The sequence below is a fragment of the Delphinapterus leucas genome, chromosome 5 (genome assembly GCF_059928025.1).
Source record: "Delphinapterus leucas isolate spDelLeu-1000000601 "Yukka" chromosome 5, BTC_Dleu_Yukka2, whole genome shotgun sequence".
NCBI lineage: Eukaryota > Metazoa > Chordata > Mammalia > Artiodactyla > Monodontidae > Delphinapterus > Delphinapterus leucas.
The window spans coordinates 53303397-53321145 of NC_143133.1; positions in this window are offsets into that span (position 1 = coordinate 53303397).

Below are 17749 nucleotides of genomic sequence, written 5' to 3' on the forward strand. Positions count from 1 at the left end.
ACCTTGAGCCTGGCCTTAAGGTATAACAGAAAAGCTTTAGTTGTTATTTCTCTTTAAACTCTAGTTTAAACATATGGTGTTGTGTTAATGTTATGAGGATAGTGAACAGTATATTTATTCAACTTGATGATGCTGTGTTTCTCTAACCATCACATTTCACTATTTAATACTGTGAACGACAGCATCTCCCATAAGAGCTGTGGTGCAAAGGGGTGGGTAAGGCTCCAGTTCAGAGGCTGTCACTCAGGGTTAGTGCTTTCATCACCTTCAGCAGGATGTGAAAATTATAGGTTAAAAGGGGGTAGAAGTTGAATTTGCTTCTTCAGGGCAACCCCTAGTTACCCAGTAAATATGCTTGATACTGGATAAATGTCAAAACCACCCCCCCAAACTTTGCAATCTGATAAAAATGACACCTTACACTGCTCAAGTGAGAACTCTGCGAAAGCTATAAGTTCATCCTTGTTGATAATAGGCACAGCTCATGATTATGGGCATTTGCTCAATTTGTCCCCACTAGGACTGTAGGAGCATATTCTTCTAAAGTGATTGACAGCGCACAATATATTGAGATCTTTTTATTCCTTGTATTAATATAATATGAACTGTGAGAAGATGAAAGCTCCATTTACATAACCTGAGATAAAAGGAGGTGAAATATTGTAATTATCCTTTCAAGCTAAATTTTCACTGCTATTTAAATTAACCTAGGTGAAGAGCAAGTTAAACCCAAGGAGAGCTCTTACCCCATGAAATCTACCTGTGAAATCAAGAGTGTTTATAAACTGGTCAATCGATTAGCTATTTGCTGTGGAGATGCAGACTTCAAGTTGAAAATAATGACAACAAACCCGGCAGTGCTGTGATGCTGTGGGGCATTTAAATTTTTCTCCAATGATGTTCCATTTTTATTTGGGTAAAATGGACAAGATTATTACAGCTGGCCATGCTTTCTTGGTTTTTCAAAGTAGTGAGAAGGAGAGAGCAATGATCCGGAGTCAGAGAATGTGGATTTTGGTTTGAGCTCTGCCACACGCTAATTCTGTGACCACGTGAAAGCCACTACCCCTCTCAGGTCAGTTTGCTTAAATTTCAACTGGTCTAGATGCTATCTATATACTCTACAATGCTGTGATTCTCAAAGAAAACTTATGAGTGCCTACCAGAGAGATAGTTAAACTGATATTTTAAAATCCACTATATCACATAATCCTTACAATCTAACATTAATTAAAAAAAAATCCCTGAAGTTTCTGCTCTAAAAACCAGAATGTTCAAATACTTATTTTCATTTTAGTATAAGAAGAAGTATCGGAGGACAAGGAAGCTATAGCTTGTCTGATGCTTTGAATCCCATTAAAAATTAAATAAAATATTAAAATCAAATTGGTTATTTTTTTATTATTCTGGAAGCTACTGTTAAATTCTTTGGAGCTTTACAAGAAGAGGAGTTCAGAAGATACTTGCTTTTTTATTTTTAATTTTTAAATTTTTATTAAAGTATAGTTGATTTACAATGTTGTGTTAGTTTCAGGTCTACAGCAAGGTGAATCAGTTATATGTACACATATATCCACTCTTTTTTAGATTATTTTCCCATATGGGCCATTACAGAGTATTGAGTAGAGTTCCCTGTTCTATACAGTAGGGGCTTATTAGTAAAAGATACTTGGTTTGATTATGTATTCCTGTGTAACAAATCAACCCAAAACTTAGTGGCTTCAAGTACAAACATTGATTATTTCACAGTCGGAGTGGATCAGGAATCTGGATGAGACTTCTCTGAGTGTCTCTGGTTCAAGGTTGTGTGGTTTCAGTCACGCTGCCTGCTGGAGCCACAGTCTCATGTGAAGGTTCAACCGTGGAAGGTTCACGTCCAGGACATCTTATGTGGTTGTAGGAAGATGTAGTATATTGTAGCCTGTTGAAATGAGGGCCTCAATTTCCTGCTGTTTAAAAGTCTCCTTTCTTGGAACCCTCTTGCACTGTTGGTGGGAATGTAAATTGATACAGCCACTATAGAGAACAGTATGGAGGTTCCTTAAAAAATTAAAAATAGAGCTACCATATGACCCAGCAATCCCACTACTGGGCATATACCCTGAGAAAACCATAATTCAAAAAAAGTCATGTAGCACAATGTTCATTGCAGCTCTGTCTCCAATAGCCAGGACATGGAAGCAACCTAAGTGTCCATCGACAGATGAATGGATAAAGAAGATGTGGCACATATATACAATGGAATATTACTCAGCCATAAAAAGAAACAAAATTGAGTTATTTGTAGTGAGGTGGGTGGACCTAGAGAGTGTCATAGAGAGTGAAGTAAGTCAGAAAGAGAAAAACAAATACCGTATGCTAACACAGATATATGGAATCTAAAAAAAAAAGTGGTTCTGAAGAACCTAGGGGCAGGACAGGAATAAAGACACAGACACAGAGAATGGACTTGAGGACACGGGTAGGGGGAAGGGTAAGCTGGGATGAAGTGAGAGAGTGACATGGACATATATACACTACCAAATGTAAAATAGATAGCTAGTGGGAAGCAGCCACATAGCACAGGGAGATCATCTCCATGCTTTGTGTCCACCTAAAGGGGTGGGATAGGGAGGGTGGGAGGGAGAAGCAAGAGGGAGGAGATATGGGGATATATGTATATGTATAGCTGATTCACTTTGTTATAAAGCAGAAACTAACACACAATTGTAAAGCAATTATATTGCAACAAAGATTTTTTTTAAAAAAAAGGAAGTCTCCTTTCTCAATTCTTTGCACTGTGAACTTCATAGGGCAGCTCAAAACATGGCAGCTGAATTCCTCAAGGTGAGTGAGGGAGTGAAAGAAAATGAACATCCAGGACAGCAGCTACAGTTTTTCTATAACCTGATCTCAATAGGGACATCCCATTACTTTTCTACATTAATTAGAAACATGTCAATAATTTCAATTTGCCCTTAATGGGAGAGGATTATGTAAGGCTGTTAAACCAGGAGATGGGGATCACTGGGGTCATTCTAGGGTCTACCACAACATTAAATATTCCTCCACCTTGTTTACTTCAGGACAATGGTTATGGATATAGAAAGTGATTATTCTCTGTCTCTCACTGGAGGAAAACAATAACCTTTACACAGTAGATGCCACTTATTTAGGGTAGGTAAATTCCAGCTCTACCTTGAAATATGTGAAATATTGGTAATTTCAGTGACTTTAGAGGACTGTAGATGTATGAAAATTAGTTACCAAATATTGAGGGTATAAAGGAGAAGCAAAGATGGGCCCCCTTAAGTCTTGTTTTTTGGCTACAGGTAGCTTGTGATCATAGGTTATCAATCTTCACTTTGTTCAGGAGTCACATGAAAACTCGTATCTTTCAGCTTGATTATTACAGTAGTTTCTTCATATACTAGGCATGGTGACAAAGGCTGTTATTTCGGGCCAAATAGCTAAGTGGACACCATTGTCTCTGTGCCCTCTTTCTCTTTCTGGTATTCTCGACATCTCTGCCAACTCCTGCTGGCAAGAAAAGATATGAAACCAGTAACTTGGAGGCACATCAACGTATTAGCTCATCCAGTGGTATTTGCATTTTAAGCTTGGCTTTGTGGAATGAAAAGCTTTGTGGACTGATGAAGGAATTTCAGTAAACAGGTGGGAATGGTGTTTTCTCTCCAGAGGGAGCCTGCAGAGGGGAAAAACCTCAGTTCACACGTAGTAGGAATTACCTGCCCTTCTTAAAGGTAAAGTCCTATTTCTCATTCCAAGCAAGTGTCATGGAGCAGTGTGCTGAGTTGAAGGTCATTACGTTTCTGCGGCACAGCAGATACAACCTCTGTTTCCTGGTGTTTAGCTCTTGCGCATTGTGAAGGAGAGAAGGAAGGGACAATAAATATTGAGTTGCTGGAGAAGAGCTCTATTCTTCCTTTTATTCGACTGACTGAAGATTCCTGAGAGACGGAAATTGTGGAAAATAGTGAATAAGGTGAGTTTGGCAATGGGGCCAGGACGGAAGGAAATTGGCATAAATTGTGTGCTGTGCTTTTCATAATTGTCTTTATTTTTTATTCTTGAAGAGTAAATATTATTGTTTCTAGTTTTTAAATGAGAAAACTTGTGCTTGGAAAAATTGGGTGATTTTCTGCATCCTTAAAATGAGGATAACGCTAGCCTTTCCCTCATAGGGTTGTTGTGAGGTTTAATTGGATGAACACCTAAAAGTGTTGGATAAATGCTTGTGCTGTTCTCATTACTATTATTGCTGTTTGACAAAGTCACATAGTTAGGAATTAGCAGGGTAAGAATATGATCCAAGATACCTTATTCAACCTTTTCTGCTTCCTCTAAAATAAATAGTTCAATAGTTCATGATGGGAGGTTGATTCAGGTGGGTGAGAGAGCAAGGAAGGAAGGGAAAGAATTGCAAGTAGTAGAGGAAAGAGGCCGTGAGATGGTTTATGTAACAAGAGCAACTGAAGGGTGTGGGAGTTGATGTAGACAGACATGAATTGCTGGAGGGTTTTAAAGTCAACTGTGATTTATTTGAATTTGATATATTGCATGCCAAGGGAGGATGTTGGGAGGGTGCATTATTTGGTCAAAGCAGGGGTGGGAAAAAAGGTTTAAGGGTGACATTCTCAGCTATTAATAAAGAAGGGAGGGCAGAGGACAAGAGGCTTCTTTTAAAAATAAACTGAGACCCGGAATAGGAGGGAAGAGCAGGCAGATGATACCTTAGAATGGGTCAGATAAACACTGGGCTGCAAAATGCCGCCTCAGTTCTTGGCCATTGTTACCCCTAGACTTAGAGTCCATGATGGGTTCCATTGAGATAATGTGGTTGGCACCTGCAGACGATACCTGAGCACTGTGGGAATGAGTGGTTTTGCATGGAGCCAGAAATCCAGTGAGACTTGACAACACATCTTCTAGGTTTTATATTTGCCATTAATGAGGACCAAATGAGGTGTGGGTTCCTGCAAAAGGCTGCACAGATGAGGTTTGCAGAATTACAAAAGTAGAATTAGCCACAGAGGCAGGGTGATTGCCAGCCTGAAAGTGTGGTGAAAATCTCTGGAATTCGTGGCTTCATGACTCGCACTGGGGCCAAGATGGATTAATGCAAATTAGAGGCAGTGGAAAGCGCTGTGTTGGTGAGGAAGATGCCTGTAGCGACAGAGGGTTCTAGTCTTGAAGGGACCTTCAAACTAAGCTACAGGTTTGGGTTTTGTTTAGTGGAAGAGAGAGGTGAATGTTATGCTTCTGTTCTCTTCTCTGTGTAGTGGAGAAATGCCCACTCCAGTGGGATGAAAAGAGATGTTGTCCCCTGTTTGCATGTACTAACTGTGTTCCTTTCAAGGGAGATACCACCTTCTTTCAGCAGGGTCACAAGTTTCAAGATGCTGGGCCATAGAAAGAAGTATTACGTTCACCTGAGGCTTCCTGAGAGTCTACCAGATTCAGTAGGTGATCCCCCTCCCCAACCCTCAGTCCCACTCAATTTCTGAGCTCATCAGACCTGGGTAGGAAATGTATCAGCAACCTCAGCTTCTCTACCTGGTGGGGTCTGGAACGCAACTTGCTGTTTTGGACACAGATCATAAGCATAAAGGATAAGCCCTCCCTCACTCCCTCTGACAGACCTGTTTGTTGTATTGCCAGCCTCTGACTGGGAGTCCTGTGAATCAACAGATCATCAGGAACCTGCTCTAACCACCAACATTATTTTTAGTGGAAGCATTTGTTTTGTTACTTGCTACCCTATTGGATCCTTTCAGATGTTGGCAACTGCTTGAGTCATCTTATTTCATGTATATTTTCTCTGTTCTTGACACTCCAATTTAGACTTTCTTGCCAGCTGCAGGGTTCAGATTGTAGAAGTCCCATACTCTGAAGGCAGCAGAGCCCCTGGAGGTAAGAAGAGAATGGCAAGGGATGGGAATCGCCTACCTCAGGCTTCCCAGTCTCTTCCACATCGTGATACTACTTGCACTGCTCAGGCACATGGGGATAAATGAACTAATCTTGCTGGAGGTTCTGGCCTCCCAGGCTCCACCCTTGAGGACCAAAGGGATTAAGATTCTTTTAGGTTTCACACTGGTTAAGAGGTTGTAAAACTAATATTATGTTATATGTTAATTATATCTTGATTAAAAAAAAGTTGTGGTCTATCTGATCATGGACAACATTATATTTATTTGAGGGACATAGCCTAAGGCAGGAGACAATTTTCTCTCAGTGAGCATTTATAGTTTGGGGACTGTGATGGTCTCTCTCTCTGTTCTGATCACCACTGCCTACTTTGTCTGAACCAATCTTGCTTAGTTCATTCTTCTTCCTCTTGCTTCTTTAATTCTCTGTTCTCTCCCTCAGCCAACTCCTCACCTGTACTCCAATTTTTAGTCCATTTCCACCAGTTTCCCTCACCTGGAATGTTCTCTGTAAGCACATCTTGATCTCCTAGGGGAGCAGCATGCGGTGTGGTGTGGCCCAGTTGAAAGAGCAAAGGATTTTGAGTTAGATTACCCAAAATTTGAATCTCAGTTCTACCACTTACTAGCTTAATGACCCTGGGCAAATTACCTGTATAATGAATAATACTATGTCTAAAAGAGATGCTATAGTTAAAATGGTAGACATAGCTCAATAAATACCTGCTATGGTTAATTATTTATCTTTCTGTCACTAGTTGGCACTGTGTTGGACTATAGTTATTATGCAACCTCTGACAGTGTTTCTTTACTTACATCAGGGATTTGGAGTGTATTTACATTTATGTACTTCTAACAACTGCAGTGACCTAGTATTATGTGCCAATCACAACACAATAGAAGCCATACATCAGGAGAGCAACAAACATGGGCCTAATGATACCAACAATAACCTGAAAGGAGGGAGGAATTAGAAAATCTCTAATAAAGCTATGTGAGAACTCATAACTGTGTGTTAGTCTGTTTGGGCTGCTATAGCACAACACCATAGTCTGGGTGGCTTAAACAACAGAAATTGGAGGCTTTGGAGGCTAAGAAGTCAAAGATCAAGGCAATGGTAGATATGGTGTCTGATGAGAGCCCTCTTCTTAGTTTGCAGAGAGCCATCTTCTCACTGTGTTCTCACATGGTGGAGGGAGAAGAGAGAGAGAGAGACATCATCTTTCTCATGTTTCTTCATAAAAGGGCACCAATCTCATTTATTTGGGCTCCACCCTTTTGACCTAATTATTTTCCAAAGATCCCATCTCCAAATATCATCACACTGGGAATTTAGGCTTCACTGTATGATTTTTTGTGGGCAGATCAAACATTCAGTCCATAGCAAACTGAAATGATAGTGTCAGCTGTAAAGCTTGCTGGGAACTCAGTAGCAGACAGACCAGAAAGAAGAAGTTGGGACCAGGTGGGTTTAGGGTTCATGAAAATTTGTCAGTATCTAAGCAGTGTGGAAACACAACTGATTTTTGTATATTAACTTCAAATCCTGTAACTTTACTGAAGTTTGTTTATTAGTTCTAATAGTTTTTTTCAGTGGAGTCTTTAGGGTTTTCTATATAGAATATCATGTCATCTGCAAATAGAGAGTTTTCTTTCTTTCTTTCTGGTTTGGATACATTTTTTTTTTTTTTTCTTTCCTAATTGCTCTGGCTAGGACTTCTGGTAATATGTTGAATAAAAGTGGTGAGAGTGAGCATCCTTTTCTTATTTGTGATCTTAGTGGACCATTGAGCATGGTATTAGTTGTGGGCTTGTCATATACAGCCTTTATTAAGTTAAAGTATGCTCCCTCTATACCCAGTTTGTTGAGAGTTTTTTTGTTTTTTTTTTTCTTTTTTTTCGGTATGCGGGCCTCTCACTGCTGTGACCTCTCCCACTGCAGAGCACAGGCTCCAGATGTGCAGGCTCAGCGGCCATGGCTCATGCGCCCAGCCGCTCCGTGGCATGTGGGATCTTCCCAGACCAGGGCACAAACCTGTGTCCTCTGCGTCGGCAGGTGGACTCTCAACCACTGTGCCACCAGGGAAGCCCCTTAATATATATTTGACATTGAGCTACATACTTATCATGAATTATCTCACTGAGTCCTCATAACACATTTTCAATGTAAGTAATATTGCTATTCATACTTCATAGATGAGGAAATTGAGCATCAGAGAGGTCAAATGGAGTGGGGATTTGAATCCAGGTGTATTTGGCTCAGTCTCTATGCTACAAAGTTATCTGTGTCCACGATGCATCTTGCCTGTTACTCTGTAAACCCCTTTCAGTGGAATTGCATCTAGTTGACCCTGATAACCCTGTGATGCCTACCACTGTGTCTTGCAGGTAGTAAGTTTGTTGGATGAATGAATGAATGAATAGAGCCTGTATCAACAATTACACTTTCCCTTAAGAACTAGTATCTTGTAATTTCTAAATTGGCATTTTATTTGTAACAAAACTCTTGGAAAAGGGCAATAATAAAGTGATAAACAACCGACTATCTAAAATATTAGTTTCTATATCATCTTATTTATTTTCAATATTGCTCTAAGAGTCCTCATTTAAAAAGGAAAAAGTCTCATTAAGCAAGAATCTTAAAACAAGCAGTGTGCAACGTATTTGTGTGTGTATATATATATATATATATATATATATATATTTCTTCCATGTGGTGATGCTTTGTGCCCTTAATTTTTATCTCTAACACAGAATTAAATTGTTTAGCAACCTGAAAATTGAAAATTTTCTCTGTATCCAGAAAAAAAGGATCATTTCTGGACTGAGTGTGAATAAATGTTCCCTGGTTAGCATTTTAGTTCTTTACCAGTCTAATGTCAGAGATCTGTAATTTCTGGATTAATTATTAGTCTAGGCAAAGACTATGTGCTGTCATGCTTCACAATCAATACTCAGACTGTTTTGAAAGAAAGATAATTTGGTGTTTTGAAACAGAGATAATTTTGTGTTTTCTGGCTCATTCTTCAGGGATAAAAATAAATTGGAGAATATGCACCTCTCATCTTTATTGCAGTGGAGACAGCAGTTGATTAAGTTGTCACCCAACTGTAAACAACCTATGTCAGTTATTTTACAACTTTAATAAAGTTTTTAGAAACTTACATCAAAATTTTAATCAACATTACATGTATTATTTATAATACCCAGGTAGTATCTGTGTGTTGTATTTATAAGCATTGAGCATGGTACAGAATTTCAAACTTGATTCTTTATTAAATTTTAATTCTCAAACTTAACTCCTCTAGGTGAGCACAGAGAGGAAATAACAAAGTTCTTGTCTTTGGACAAGACAAAGAAGTTCTTATTTTGGGAATGACAGTGCTCCCCAGACCTGTTAGGGCCTCTTGGAGCCCAGTAGTAATGCCTCAGGGGAGTCCCCCAAGTCCTCCATGACTTTGACACTTGCTTTCTATTTTTGCCTGTTGAATTACTGAGTTTACCGATATTCCTATATACTCAGTATTGTCCCAACTAACTAGGGGTAAAAGTACTTTATAAAACCCACCAAATACGTTGGAGGAAATAGATTATCCAAAGTCAAAGGATGGTGGGGGAGAAACGCAGAAAACAGCAGGAGGGGATTGAGGAGGTAGAGGAAGATATCTGACACATAAAAAATTCATGCTGAGCCTTCCTAAGCTGCTCAAATGAAGAGTGATCAAGGCAAAACTAATGTCTTCGTGTCATTTAGAGGAGGAAAGACATACTTTATAGAGCATACTTTTTATTCTGAGAATATATGTGAAGGGAGGGGAAAATGCAATTAAAATAACATTTTTGTTCAGCATGTGCTGTTTAGATTGGCACTCATATTAATTCAAAAAGGGGAAGATTATCATCAAATATTTAGTATCCTTTTGTGTAATATAACAACTTCAGTAAACAGTCTCTAACTTTTTGGAGTTATCTTTCTAAGGCAGAATTAAGATACCGTAGGCAGAAATCTGACCATTTAAAGACAGGGACAGTATTCTCTGTGGCTTGAGATAAGCATAATAAACAAATCTCTTCTTATGCAGGAGCTGGGTTTGCTAGTTTGAAAAGCAGAACTTTCAAAGCCTGAATGTATCACAGGCATGCTTCCCACAGGATAATTGTTCTATTCATTTTTAAATGGCTTTGGATGACTGAGGCCCCTTGGCAAAGGATTATGGATACCTTGGTAAATATTGAAGAGCCAGAAAAGTGTTTCTCAGATTTGCCAATGGGCAAATGGTTTTACTTTTGGATTAAATGGTGAATGTTTTTCTTAAAAGAGTGCAACATGAATAATGTTTTTGCTCTTCGTCTAATTTAACTGATTAGTAAGAACCAAGTGCTCTAAGGATATAACCATTCCTTCAAATTTCCCCTGAGGATGTTGACTGTACACTGGCAGCTAGTGGGCCACATGGCCCTGGAGATATATTTTGTTTGGCTTACAAAGGGCTCTTGTTGATATTTTTAAAAAAATAAACCAACATTTAAAAATTGGGAAATTGTAACTAAATACCTAGATTTATGCCTTGTCTTGAAAAATATGGCCATACCATATTTTCACATAGGCACAACTTAGTTGGAGTTAAGAAATGGCTGCCTTTTTTGTTACCCAAGTTCTTCAGTTTCCTGATATTTTAAAATATTTAAATCGTTTTGCTCTTCTAAGAAGACTTTGGAGACATTCTTTTTCTTCCTAATTGCTTCCCCATCTCCATAAAATTTTAAGACTATGGATATGCTATGTATCTGTTTAGGTACTGTGGCCCTTTGGAGGATCACAAACTGCTGTAATATCTAAGGATTTTGTGTTCTTAAGAACAAATTTTTGCCCCCTTGGGAATGATATCACCCCGTGGAACACACATGCTGCTCTAAACCCTATGGTTCTTCAGCACGGAGCCTCAATATGTTTAGTGGGACTGAAAATAAAATATATATGACAAAATTGGAACAGCATAATCCTATACCACCTCTTCTTTACTCCTTTATGTGCCTGGCCCATGTGGACATTTATGTTTGCAGTCTCTGATCTATTTGGAATAAAAATAATCCCTGAGACCTCTAAGGGCTTTGAAAGCAGGCCACTTGCCTGAGATACCTGAGCTAGATAGCTATGGGCTTCTATGTTGAGCTGTGGAGTGGCCATTTTCTTCAATTATTTCCTTAGGTGAATGCAGGATGGGTGCTTGTTAATTCAGAAAAGAAATAATTGAGGATGTGTCCTGGTCATGATCTAGTGAATTTCCTTACTTAACTGGTAGGTGTTTGTGCTCAACAAATATTGATTGAAACTTACTCTAATGCTAGGTCACGACACCAATGAAACACTGCATCGTAAACCAAGCACAGTGATGAATTTGATCTTGAGAATCTTCTTCTGGTCCTCCAGTCTAACCATTGGGTGTTTGGTAAAAGTTATTAATGAGTGGCTTAAAATAACCAACATTTAAATGCTGAAAATAGAAGTATTAGTAAAAGTAGGAGGCATCTACTAATTCACTGATCATTGGTGATGGTTAGTAGGCTGAAGCAGTTTGTCTGTGATATGTTCTTCCTTGCAAATGAAGCTTGTATGTTTGTTGGACAGAACAAGAAGATACAGAACAGTAAAATGCTAACGGTAGGAATTTAGATATTAGGAAGAATTATCTTTTGGCTTCATGAAAGCAAGGCTAGGGTTCAACTGTTGGGGTTTATTTGATAATTAGGAGATGGGCTAGATCAGAGGACATTTTGACGCTTAGTGTATGTAAAATGCGGTAAGCAATACTATTTTTTAAAATATTTATTTATTTATTTGGCTATGTTGGGGCTTAGTTGCAGCACGTGGGATCTTCGTTGCGGCATGTAGGATCTCTCACTGCAGTGCACAGGGCTTCTCTCTAGTTGTGGCGCCTGGGCTTAGTTGCCCTGCGGCATGTGGGATCTTAGTTCCCCGACCAGGGATTGAACCTGGGCCCCTGTGCATTGGAAGGCAGATTCTTAACCACTGGACCACCAGGTAAGTCCCACCAATACTATTTGGAGAGTTTTTTTCTATGTGTGTATTACATGTTACAGAAGTATAGGTGGTATGAAAAAAATCTCAGCTTTTTTTTTTAATATACAAGTATTGAAAGATCTTTTTATTTATTTATTTATTTATTTATTTATTTATTTGCGGTACACGGGCCTCTCACTGTTGTGGCCTCTCCCATTGCGGAGCACAGGCTCCGGGTGCGCAGGCTCAGTGGCCATGGCTCACGGGCCCAGCCGCTCCGCGGCATGTGGGATCTTCCCAGACCGGGGCACGAACCCCCGTCCCCTGCATCGGCAGGCGGACTCTCAACCACTGTGCCACCAGGGAAGCCCGAAAGATCTTTTAAAAAATATATTTATTATTTATTTAGGCTGCGCTGGGCCTTAGTTGTGGCACGTGGGATCTTCATTGCAGCATGAGGACTCTTAGTTGTGGCATGCATGCGGGATCTAGTTCCCTGACCAGGGATTGAACCTAGGCCCTCTGCATTGGGAACACAGAGTCTTACCCACTGGACCACCAGAGAAGTCCCAATTCTCAGCTTTGAATAGAATAAGTATAGGTCAACCACTGTTACAGTTAAATACTATGTAAGGACTTGTTTAGTTACTAGTGGCAAAATTAATTCCAATGACTTACTCAAAAAGGGGTGAAAATGTAAAATAGTTTGTTCACATTTTTGAAAAGGAGAGATTTGGATCCAGGTATCAAACATAGATTATTTTTCTAATTTTCAGTTCTGTTTTCCTTAGCAATGGCTTTCTTCTTAGGCTGGGTCCTCTAAAGGTGGAGAAAGATGGCCTCCAGCAGCTCTGGTTTGACAAACCTACTGACAGCAGCCCCAGGGCACAGAGAGTCTCCCCTTCTCTAGAAGGCCAACGAAAGGGCCAGAACAGGTTCTCAATGGCCTGCTTAGGTCATGTGATGGTTCCAGGGAAAATCACTGTAGCCAGGGATAATTTGACTTTGGCCTGGCAAGAGTCATACATCTGTTCTTGTGTTGGTGTTTGTGTCAGCTCAACCTGAAATGCATGCGCTTAGAACAGAGATAGTTCTTCAAGTGAAAATAGGGCACAGTTGCCAAAAGTAGGGGAAATTACTGCTGGGAAAACAAATCCTGTAGTTGTTCACCATAGATACCTTAAAATAGTAATAAATATCATCAACTGTGAATTTTCTGAGATAATAAAATCTACCTTTAATTCTAAGAGAATTTATTAATGTCTGGGTGGGTAAGGCTGGTTTTAAACTCCTTTTATTGTCATTAGTGAAAGATAATTTCAGAATCATGGGTTTACCTGAAGAAAACAAAATTTTCCTATTCTAAAACAATGATTGAACTTACCCTAGCAAACTGAGTTTGTGTCTGAAAATATTTTTATCATCTTCTGTTGCTGATTCCTGAGTTAGAATGAGAAGAGGATCTTTCTCCTCTTGCAAGATGAACAGTGTAAAACTTGAGAAGCCTGACACTTAAAGCAAATCAGGATCTGAGAGGTCAAGAAGGTCACATCTTAGAAGACACTGGATGAATCCAGGAAGGGATGAATTGGACACATAGTAAAAACTCTGGAATCTGAAGTAGATGGGAAGACTTTCTTTGTAATTGGATTAGAGGATTTCACCTACAACTTTTTATAACAAACTGTCTAGCATCTAATGTCTGGTATTTAAATATAAAAAATGTAAATGTAGGGCTTCCCTGGTGGCGCAGTGGTTGAGAGTCTGCCTGCTGATGCAGGGGACACAGGTTCGTGCCCCAGTCCGGGAAGATCCCACATGCCGTGGAGTGGCTGAGCCCGTGAGCCATAGCCGCTGACCCTGCATGTCCGGAGCCTGTGCTCCACAATGGGAGAGGCCACAACAGTGAGAGGCCTGTGTACCGCCAAAAAAAAAAAAAAAAGGTAAATGTAAAAAAAAAATCTAATATTACATATTCCTTATCAACACATATATAGTAAAAACATGAAAATAATATGCTTAGGAATGATAAATGTTAACTTGAGGCCAGTGGCTTCTTCTGGGGAGAGAGAGAAATGAATCAGGGAAATTTACACAAGGACTTTAATTGTATCTATACCATTTTATTTCTGTGAAAATAAAGATTTAAAGCAAAAATAAAAACCAAAACAAAATAACTCTGGAAAGATAAATAGTAAAATAAGAGATGGTCATCTATCTAAAGGGATAACAACAGGAAAAACAGTGAGAAAGTTTTTTTAATACCTTTTTATATTTTTGATGTTTCAGTCATTCTTAACTATTTAAAATTTATAAATAAAAATTTAAAAGTTATTGGTCTATGACAGAAAAATCCTTTAAGTCATCATGTTACCGAGTCCTTCATGTTATCAAGTCATCATATCACCTGCATAGCAGGCCAATAAGTCGAGAGACTAGTTGTTGGGGCAAGGAATACTGACTTTATTAAGAGAGCCAGCAACCTGAAAAGATGGTGGACTAGCGTCTCAAAGAACCATCTTGCCCTGGTTTGGTTTCTATAGTTTCTTTTATAGAACAAAGAGGGGGGAAGTAAGGAGGTAAAAAGGTGATAAGTTGCTGCAAATATATCCTGGTTCCAGCCAGACTCCTGAGAGGATGTATTAATTTCTTCTTTCCTACAGCCATTCACAGGTGGGCCTAGTCAGGATGTTTTCTGTGAGCTTAGCAAAGGTATTTTAGCTTAATGCTCAGACATGGGAAGAGGGTTCCCAGAGATGGGCCATTATGTATACTTTAAGCAATAGGCACTATCCCTTTAGTGATCAACTTGCAGCAAAAGCGATAGAAAACAAAGATTAAAGTAAAAGAAGTAGATCCAATATGGAGTCAGTTTTGTTCTTCCCTGTTACAACCATGTAAGCAAAACATGACCTAGTGTTTCTGCCATGTCAATTCTGATCATGTCTCTGTGTGCTTCATGGGCAAGCCATAGTTTCCCTGAAGCTTCAGACTGTGGCTCTTCTGCCTGGGATACACAAGAGACTTCCAAATCAGCCTTTCTAGGTGTAAATTTCCAACCCCTTAACGGTGATGCTTTTCTCAAGGACAGAAGCCTTGATGGCAGGCCAGTGAGACACTCTAAGCAGAGAAGAGAAAAATGACATTGCCTAGTGGGCAGATCAGAAAACCGTGGGCTCAGAAATTCTGTTAAAAATCTGAGGAATTTCTCCGTTTACAGCCATCTACGCTTTCACGTATGCAAGGAATTCTTTCTATTCTATATGAATTTCTCCTGAAGAATGTTAATTCAAGTAGACAAAAGCCCCAGATCATTGGTCTGTATATTCTATATGGGGAAATGATGTTTTAAAAAAGATTTTTGGAAAGTTTAGGCTGTTGGAGAGTCAGCACACCGAAAGGGCTAGCTTTCAGTTAGGGAGAAACTTGTCTAAACAAAAGAATTCATTTGGGAGGATTCTAGGAAACAGAGGCTTTGCTAGCAGGGGTGGTGATTCCTGTGGTTTCTTGGGCTTGCTCAGGTGTTTTCTGTATTTGAATCACGGGCATTTTAATGCTGTGGGGTCCCTTCCTGATTGCATGCTCTCCTTCCCTTTTCCCTGATATCCCATACTCAACACCAATAGTGCAAATTGACAAATAAAAATAAATCAGTTTGTTGGAAGAAGCAAGATAAATCTCCACCCAAATTAAATCCGCCTTTGAGAATGATGCTTTGAAGAGGAAGAACTTGCCAACTCTGAAATCTTCTTCGAGTTGTGCTGACAAAGGATTGTGTTCACCTTGCTTTACCTTTTCAATGGCCGAGAAGTCATATCTAATTTTATTTCCTATTCAGAGCTGTTACCTCCTTCTCCCTGTCTTTATTTTGAGGGCTCTATGTTGATCTGGCACAAATGTGCAGCTGTTTTTTTTTAAAATGATGATGTTATCTGTTTACTCTTCCAACACAATTTAAAATCATTTGGCTCAGCACATTTGAATCAAAAATCCTATTAAAGATGCAATATTCCCCTGCTACCTAAAAAGGTAGTGCATTCATATGGCATTCCCTGCTCAATCAGAATATAATACTGTATACCTGTTCAGAGTGAGGTGATTTCCAGCATTGAATCTGCAGTCCTTAAATGGGCTGTTCACCTTCCTCTCATGGAAATTTGTTATTCATGCATAATTTTCTCCCCTACATTTACAAAATACATTAGCAGCCACGTGGTCTTGCCCTGGCTCTGCTCTGTAGCCTTTTCATTTGAAATCTTCCAACGTATTATTTTTGCTCCTACCGTCTAATAGAAATCATGAAATTGCTGAGTTAAGATAAACACCGTCTGTTTCTTCCTCTTTTTTTTTCTCCTAAGCATGATTGGAGATGGTAGTAATAAAGGAAAAGAGGTAAAGAAAGAACAAATTGATCATTTACCTTAAAGCAAAAAGTTCTGACCACTGGATTGATGAGAAGCATGTGTAATTCTAAATGTTTTGCATCTGCTTAGCTGCTTAACTGCGTGGGTAAATGAGCTGTAAGAGAAAGAACGCAGCTGAAACCTAACATCCGTTTCAGCTAGTTCTAAAACACTGACGGTAACACGAGAGGCTGCGTTTCTCCTCTGGTAAATTTTAAACTTCTTCAGAGGTCACTGTTTATTAAACAAGGCAGACTTTCTGTTTGGGCAGACTTTTCCAATTACACAGGCTTGCCTGCAGTATCTGGAGATGGAATCAGAGACCATGCATGCTTTCTGGGCTGCACCAGGCAGCCCAAAGCCGGTAAGTCCAATGCCCAGCCTCTCTCAGTGTGCGGCAGTCTAGGGTTGTTTCCAAATTCATTTGACATGTTTTCTGTGTGGTGAATATGTGGGAGTAGGTTGCCTGCAATAATTGGCTGACTGGGATTGCCTGTGTAAAGCTCCTGGAACTCACCAACATCAGTTGCATCAATTGAAATCTTTATGTTGCTGTTGTTCACAAAGTCTGTGTGCGTGTGTATACACATGCGCATGCATGCATTTGTGCGCACATGTGTGCATGTGTGCTCGTATCCACATACATACATCTGTAGCTACTCAGGACACTTTTTTTAACATCTTTATTGGAGTATAATTGCTTTATAATGTTGTGTTAGTTTCTGTTATATAACAAAGTGAATCAGCTATACGTATACTTATATCCCCCTATCCCCTTCCTCTTGCGTCTCCCTCCCACACTCCCTATCCCGCCCCTCTAGGTGGTCACAGAGCACCGAGCTGATCTCCCTGTGCTATGAGGCTGCGTCCCACTAGCTAGATATTTTACATCTGGTAGTGCATATATGCCAATGCCACTCTCTCACTTCATCCCAGCTTACCCTTCCCCCTCCCTGTGTCCTCAAGTCCATTCTCTACAACTGCGTCTTTATTCCTGTCCTGCCCCTAGGTTCTTCAGAACCACTTTTTTTTTTTTTTAGATTCCATATATATGTGTTAGCATACAGTATTTGTTTTTCTCTTTCTGACTTACCTCATTCTGTATGACAGACTCTAGGTCCATCCACCTCACTACAAATAACTCAGTTTTGTTTCTTTTTAAGGACATTGGTTTTTTAAAGAGTTAGTAATTGTATAGAAATCTGGGACTAAATCATAGTGGTACATTCATCAGGGCCAGAAAATCCACCTTGGTTGCCTTGGAAGATCGCTAATGGGGGATAGACTGTTGGTGGGGGTAGTCAACATAGTTAGCTCGTAGCTGGGCAATCCCAGTGTGATAATTATGAGAAAAACAAACATAGTACTACCATATAATAATAATAACAATAATA